Raw genomic sequence first — 8,907 nt, forward strand, 5'->3', positions numbered from 1 at the left:
TAAAAGAGTATTATTCAAATCAAGATAATCTTCCCCATTTCCCGCTATGTAAAATTCGATGGGTGCCGTGTCAGACAAGGCAGACAGGGGGGGAATTTCCACATAAAGGTTTTTTTCAATACTTGTCTGGGTATAAGGTATAGTAAACAGATCCAATTCTGATTTCACACATTCTTGAGACATATGATGTACCAACGTCATGATTTAAAAGATGTTTCTCTTTTTCGCTGTTCTGAGGGTCTTTGGTTTCTTACTCCTTCTCCGGTTACCGATACTAAATGACCTCAATGTAGCTGGTTTAGCCTTTTTGTGCGGATGATAGCGAGATCCTGGGGGTTTGCCACGTTTTCTCTTGTATCCTCGGGACATCACCATCAATCCCTCCCCTGACTGGCTCTTGTTATGGCTATGAGGGTTATGACTTGTTAGGACATTTGACACTACGTCACTAACAATATTTTTAGCTGCTGATTTAAAATGAGGTTTAACTATTTCAAAACCCCTTCTAAGTAACGGTAAAGCTTTTCTGAAAAGACTTCTAAAAATACCTCCTATACCCGCCCCGTACTTTACTGGAGCCCCAGAAAATCCAGGCAATCCATTACCAGCTTGATTTTTGTAATAATTAATATAAGGATTGACATATCCATTAGGGCCCATTTTCAATTATGTGTAAAAAAGAGGCTTTACAGGTCGGAAATGCAACTTCACTACAACCTTCCCAAAACGGAATGGCACTAACTTGTTTTGATCCGTCTTAATTTGTATAGTTAACGTGTCAAAGTTGGTCTTGCTGAGGGGCACGTAATGAGGTCTGTCGTAAGTTACCGTGATTATATCGTTGTTTTTGCCTTTAATAGGAACGCATCTTAGAAGAGGCACGTAACTATCTCCAACGGCTTGATGTGTAATGATATCAGTATAGACATACAGGGTATAAAATCCTGCTCTGATATCGGCTGGGTAGAGAGTCCTCAAATGAGCACTATACACTTTAGCCTCAATAGAGCCCAATAGTTCAATAGTTTCACCCTTTATAGTCTCACGAAACCCCAACATTTGTCCGAGATGTTCTTTGGCATAAAACATATACGGTGTAGTACTTTTTATATAAATTCGTCTTTCTATAGGTTTATAGACTAATTTCAAATCATTTTTATATTGTTCATCGGGAGTTTTGTCACCTTTCTGATCTAGTCCTTTTCCGAGCATGGCATCGTTCATAGCTGTTATTACATCCTGAAGGGTCTCATAATATCCTTTTGGTATAGTATAATCACGTTTTACCGTTTTTTCTATATCATAAGTAATAAAAGTGCTGTCTTTAAGGCTTATATTATCCCAGGTATGGGGATATTGAATCTCTGCTAAGCAAACTTCCCATTTTCCCGGTAGATTCAATGTTTTAACCAATTTGATAGTAAAATTGGATATAGCGTTTTTAGGGAAAACCTCCTGTGAAGCGTTACTAGGCAGAGTTACATAAAAAGAGTCTTGAGACATCTTGAATAATGTTTTAAGTGTAATTAAATACACTCTGTACTTGTTAACTCTTTAGATCCACAACCTGATGCTCTGCGACCCAACTGTTAAATTTTTCAGGCCAACCGGCCCATTTTATGAGATAAGACTTTTTGCCATTTTCCTTTTTCTCGGCAACTATCTTCTCTATCCTAAACAGCCTATCAGTCTTAACATTTATTTTCTGTAATTCTGGTTCATAAAAAGTGCCCATTATAGGCTCTCCATCATAATCACATAGTTTATACACCGGTGGAAATCTTGGTATACATTCTGTTATAGTAAAAATCTCTGATGTAAACGTCTGTTCATAGCCTTTTATAAAGGGAGCTCTTAACTTTGAAATTCTTACGCTGTCACCAGCGGCAAACTTAAACTTTATATGTTTAGGGCTTTTCTTCTTAGAGTATAAAGTTTTAAACACTTTAAATGAATTATCTTCATTAACTTCTGAAGGTTTCATTTGAATACTACGGTGGAAGGAGTTGTTATATGCCTGTACCATTTCTTGTAGTTTATCCATATACTTATGCGTGTTAAAAGCGGTGAAATATTTCCACATTCTTGTTTTAAGAGTCCTGTTGTATCTCTCAACAATAGATGCTTTTAGTTCATTCCCCGTGGTAAAGTGTAGAATATTATGTTTTTTTAGCATGTTTTGAAATGCTTTGTTTAGAAATTCGGCCCCTTTATCAGTTTGTAGTTTTTTAGGTTTCCTACCAGCGCTGATGATCCTCTTGAACGCCTCTGTCACCGTCTTAGATGACTTATTTTTCAAAGGTAAGACCCATGCATATTTGGATAAGATATCTATACATGTTAACATGTACTTATAACCTCCATTTTCTTTTGACAAGCTAGACATATCCACTAAATCAGCTTGCCACTGTGTGTCGATATTAGATACAAATACGGTGTTTCTTTTAAAGTTTATTTTAGTGGGCTTATGCAACGTATATGAGTCTTGCTCTGATAAAAAGTCAGTTAAAACCCTCTCAGAGACTTTAGGCCCATCAGACCTCAGAGCTCTTTGAAGAGTCTGTAAACCCCCTAAACCTCCAGGATTTGAGGGATCGTAGTATATTTTTTTCATACGCTGGTGTGTCATCTTTAACCAAAATAACACAACTGAGAACAATATGACTTTCAAAAAGTTTTTATTCAAAGGTTATCATAACACTTCAGAGACATGTGGGAAGTTCAAAAGTTTTATTCACAGTTTATCAAGAAGATTAGGACATTTTAGAAGAGCTATAAAGTTTTTACACAAACATTCATGATTAGTCACTAAATAATCCACGACATTTTGCACAACTGTCGATATATCTTCATCTCTTAAAAACCGGGCCATGTTATAAAAACATACATCAGTCACATAAGCATACAAAACAATGATATGTGTACATTTGCAATCTTCTATTTCATCAAACATTTTAGGTAATATATTCATTAAAAATGCATTTAAGGGTTTACAGTGTTTTACATGGGTATTTACCAACTCTGACCATTCTTTAGTATCAATATCTTTACGGATTAAATCAGTTACACTTTTTAAATTGCTGAACATTTTTACATTTACGGGGATCAGGTTTTGAAAGAGTCTCTTGCAAGCCACTTTCTCAGCTAATAACTCAAACAGCAGCCCCTCCATGGTTTTCCTCAGTTTTGCTGGAGTCTGGACGTTCCCCATTTTCAAAGTCACAGGCCCCGTAATATGCTAATGGAGCGCGCGGGTTTGTAAAACTGCGATGGTAGAAAGCTTTGGTTATTTTGTTAACAATGTCTCGGGTCTTGTCATCCAGGGTTTCTTGTAGATGAATCAGTTTACGTCTAATGCTGTGTTCTGGTCTTAGCTCTGTTAAAATATCTTCCACCAGTTTCTGAAGTTTTGTCAAAGATGGATGAAAATTGAAACAAGCTAGAGCTTTAGCCACCAGAAGTTTCAGCCACGGGACGTGTATTTTTTCTAGTATTTCTTCAAAATGTTGATCAAAATAATTGGGGGCCGCTTCAAAAAGGCAGCTGTGTCTCAGCTGGCTCGGGTGGTCAATTTCGCAACCACGGCAATTTTTCACCATATCACGGTCAATGATCACTTCCAATAGAGAAGCCACGAGACCCATAGAGATCTTTAATACTTTTTCAAAAGAGATGCCTAAGCCCCCATCAACGTCATCAGACTCTGCAGGGTTGAGGAGCGGGACATTTTCAAAGTCTTTTATAAGCTGGGTCATTTCTTCACTGGTCCAATCCATCTCAAGATCGCAAGGTTCAAGAATGGCATTTTCAGAGAAGTATCTAAAGTTTGCAGAAGCCATGATGTCAGACTCCTTCAATCAAAAGGACATGTGGGGAGACCCTTTAGTATGCTCCCCAAGATTAGGTTTCGGCCTATGAGGGTGTTGACGCCTCAGGCACCGTGGGGGCTCCTTTGAGATGGCCTATCAGGGATCCTTGAATGGGTTGTCCTTGAGGCGCCGCCCCTAGGGGCGTTTTCAGAGTTACCCTAATACATCCGCCCCTCTCTCTCATTGATGTTTGTTTTCAGTTCAGTCCACAGAGGAGGTTGTACAGTACACAGACGATCCTTGGGGAAGAATGCTTGAAGGTCCCTTGCTTGGACTCTCTCTTGAAACTTTTTTACAAGCCGTGGTTTCTTTTGCATCTGTGGAAGGGCTAATGTGCATTTTTTTAAAGGCTTTTATAAGTTCAGACATTTTCCGATCCTCAAGATCCACTTTCTCTGAGCAGCAACTAACAACGGTATGAGACATCTTGTGTAACACTCTAATAAACTGCCCTAATATTTTCCTCCTTTTTATAAGGTCTGAAAAACATGCCCAGACATGCCCCTTTAAAAAAAACAAAAACCCATCGTAGTCTCCATCTGTTCAACCTTTTGCTCAAACACCATACCACCTTGATTCTCTGAAACCCCCGGTAAGCTTAATACTTATTTTTTTATTTATTAATGTTTTAAGAAAAACTGTTGTGGCCGAGTGGTTAAGGCGAAGGTCTTAAGATCCTTTTGACTCAATTGTCAGAGGGGGTTCGAATTATTTTATTTTCATACTCTTTTACATTTATAAATATTTAATGTTTATAAGCACTTGTAAAATACAAAGGGTCTGTTTTATATATATATATATATATATATATATATATATATATATATATATATATATATATATATATATATATATATATATATATATCAATACCAATATAAAATCCCCGCCCCCCTCATTATATATTCATAAATTCATAAATCCACGCCCCCTCATTATATATTCATAAATTAATACCTATAAGGTCAAAAAAAGGTCAAAAGGGTCATAAATTAGCCTTTTGACATAAGCTATAGTACTATTACTACTATCGTGGACACCATGTTGGGTTAAGAACGTAATCATAGTGTTGTTGTGTAATATAATTGAATGGCTATCTGTGCACCAGCTGGCAGAAACAACCTGTAACCTGCATAGTTTGAATATAAATATATATACAGCATTACTATGATATGAAAAATACTGAGTTCTGGCCCACACCTGTGTTCTGGATGAAGGGAATCCCTCTTTAGGTTACCCTTTGTGAGCAGCATGAAATGCATCAAGAAAATAGCTGTCAATCCAGTTCTATTGTTGCTGGTGAAATAATGACTCTGAATAAAGGAACTAGGAGTAGGGCTCTGGTAAACTGGATGTGACAAATGTAGGGGTGAGTCATCAATGACAGGGTCTAAACCCTGCCCTGCTTGTAGCCATATTATTAAGCATTGTCGAATGCTATTTCAATATGATGGTCCTGAAGGTGTGTCATTCTCGTATCTCAATATTGATCCAGATAATGTAAGACGAGTCGAATGTGTGGGGTGTGGAACTGATCATACTGTAAGACAGGCACATTGGGTAAGCTGGAATGCAAAGAAGGTATCCCTGCTAGACGTGTCCAGATATCTTGCAGGTATCAAGTAAAGGCTATTGTCCCTCATACCTGTGATGTGAAAAGATGGCTATCTCGTCCTGTCGTGGCCTTCACAGAACCACTCAGAGCTGAACCAGAGAGAGAAGCTGAATCCAGCTGGAAGCAGGGCTGACTTGCATGACATAAATGGGAGAATCTAAAATTATTGAAGTACCCTACTTATAAATGGATTATGCTATATTCTTTATGTTAGTTTACAATAATATGACATACCCTGTTATTAATCATCTGTATTATTGTTTAAAATATTCTTTGTAACCAGTAACAATATTATTAGTGGAAGTGGATGGAGTCTGTGTAGAGGGTTCATTACTGGAACATCATGCTAGCATGCTGAAAGTCTGGAGCCTCTCTCTTATCAAGAGGTAGGCTCTCTAAAATAAACATGGAGCCTCCTTGGCATTCCGATCCAGTGAAGCAAAGGAGAGCAAACTCAATCTGAAAATAGCAAAAAAGTCTAGGGACAGCTGGAATTGAATTAGAAGAAACAGTGGTTTGTGATTTTTACTGTAAAGAAAGAACAATAAGAAGAAACAAGGATCAGGGGTCACAAATGGAGAGGGCGATGCAACACCAGTCCAAACAGCTGCAGAGTGAGTGTGAACAGGATGGCTTCAGTGATGACGTCAGACCAGAAACACAGACTCAGGAAGTAGCGGATGAGAGCTGAAACGCTACGGCGTTCAGCTTCTTTTATTATATAATAAACAAAAACAAAAGGTTTAAACAAAACAAACAAAAGGGCACGTTGGCCAAACAAATAAACAAATAAGTCTCATGCTGGTGAAAACCAGCACGCTTAGCAGTTGTTTCACTTTTAAATCTCTCTCTCTCTCTCTCTCTCTCTCTCTCTCTCTCTCTCTCTCTCTCTCTCTCTCTCTCTCTCGTACTCTCCTCTGTACACTCTCCGCTTTAGCGCGGACAGCTGGAGGCTTTTATATTCTGGCCGAGGGGTTAACTAGCCATTAATTCATTAATACCCCTCAGCCATAGTCTGCACGAGTTTAGTAAGGATGCGTGACTGTCAGCTAGTTAAATAAATCGCTAGCTGATCAGTCACGCATCCTCACGAGGTTTTTAAACATAAAAACAATAACAAATAACAAAATTGTCTTTCGCCGTAATAAGCATAAATCATAATAAATAAATAAATAATAAACAAAGGGGCGGGACACTCCGCCACAGTGAGGTTAGTCAAAGCAGCGGGTCGCTTGCACAACAGATGACGGGGATGACAGCCATCTAAGGCGTCCGGCTTCAGCACATGTGAGTAGAAGGGAACAGACCGCTGCATGGAAACAACCAGAACTGCAGAAGCTACAGAGAATGATGACCTCATTTGAGAGAATGTCAAATGCATGTGGGTGGCCAGAGGAGGACTGGGCGATCCGGTTGGTTCCACTGTTAACTGGACAAGCTTGCAGTGCGTATGGGCATTAATGACACCATGGACTATGAGAAGGTGAGGAGGCTATTTTGTCTAAGTATGAGATAAACTCTGAGACTTATGGACAGCGGTTCTGAGCCAAGTGGCACGGCCAAGTGAAACTCCCAGAGAGCTGTACGCGCGGCTAAAACAACTGTTCAAGAAATGGATTCAGCCCCACCAGCGTTCTGTCAAGGACTGTGGCAAGGATGAAGTCACAGGCAAAGCTGTTGTAACCAGGAAGAGACTCAGAGGCAGTGAATGCAAGTTCTGGTGTGCACGTTTAATAATAATAATAATAATAATAATAATAATAATAATAATAAAACATTAGTGCAGGAAAAATTGGATCCTAGGGATTGGTGGAATGGGAGATCACAAATTATGATAAGATGTATACATGGAGATGAGAAAATGTGTCCTACTGCCGATGTGTACATAGTCATACAAGGACAGGCATTTTTTGTCACAGTTGGGTTGATAAAAGATTTACCATATTCAGTGATTGTGCACTGACTTACCAGATATCCATGCCTGATCGTACAAAATCCAACCAGACCGTCCATATGAATCTGCTTAAACAATGGAGGCCTCACCCTGAGACTGAGAGCCTGCAACTCTTTGTGCTAGCCATTGAGGAGCAAGATTTTCTGTCAGAGGGTGAACCTGGAGCCAGTGGAACTGACACATCGCTCAGACATATAGCAACAACAATTGAGAGAGCGTCTGGTCCCAGGATTATTCCAGGAGACACCTAGATACACAAGATTAGTGCAGCACAAAGTAATTACTCGGTTTCCTGTATACAAAAGCCGTGTGAAATAATTGAATAATATTAACGTTTTAAAATAATTAAAGAACTCGAAATTGCACTTACCGTATTTCAGGTGTAAGTTGTGTCTGCTGACCCGGGAGCAGGTCTTGCAGTGGCCTCCCTGATGTGAAAGCGGCACACGCGTAACACAGGTCCTGATATCAAGGGTGTGGCAGCGCACACTTTCATGTGGGGCAGGGGGATCCCTGTTATGTATGGTTACTGTTTATGTGATGTTAAATAATGCATAAAGCAGGGCTCTACAGTGTATAATTTGGTCTCAAATGGGACTAAAAAATTGCTTGAGTGAACATACATTTTAATTTTTGAGTATGTGTGTGGTGTATTGTACTCCACAAGTTAAATACAAAATAGCATAAAGGGTGTTAATATGTTATTCCTTTATGGCTTACGTAATCAGAGTGAGACGTGTTGTGATTGGTTCACAGGCTGATTATATATGAGGGTCCCGCGCTTGCAGCGCAGTCTTGACTTGGCTAAGTAAGGAGAAGGTTCTTTTATGATATTTCTGCAATCTCTGGACTCTGTTGAGGTTTTTCCTAAAAACTTACATTATCTTTAAAATTAAGACACAACAACGTGTGTGACTAGAAATTCCTAAAGGTTGACTAAAAAATAAATGTGAAAAAAAAACCTCACAGATCTAAACTCTGATGGCTCACTCATAATGTACTCTGAGAATGTAATTTATTGGTGCCCACTGTTAATCACACATTAAAAACTACAAATCCCATACCCTGCCAAATGCCTGGTATTTATCAAAGTGATCGCTATTAGTTTCCAGACAGTTAGAAAACCTGTCATTTGGTAAGGTGTCTTTTCTGTCTCAAACAAGATAAGGAAAATAACAAATTATTTTCATGCGGTTGGAGAGGTTTCAAAAGAAAACCATGATGAAGGTGAACAAAATTCAGATATGTCAGCTGCTACAAAAAATGAGCAATGAGGACTTGTCAGAAGATGAGTGAGCAGAAAACTTTGAAAAGAGCTCAGTTAGAGGCAACCTGTTCACAGTCGACGGACAGCAGAAAAAGAACATGCAAGTTCAACCAACAGTGGCTGAATGATTTTCCCTGGATTAAGTTTGACAATGTTAAAAAATGGATATTTTGCATATTTTGTTAGGATGCAGGGGAAGTGA

Source organism: Acipenser ruthenus, chromosome 20 (assembly GCF_902713425.1).
Source record: "Acipenser ruthenus chromosome 20, fAciRut3.2 maternal haplotype, whole genome shotgun sequence".
NCBI classification, from domain to species: domain Eukaryota; kingdom Metazoa; phylum Chordata; class Actinopteri; order Acipenseriformes; family Acipenseridae; genus Acipenser; species Acipenser ruthenus.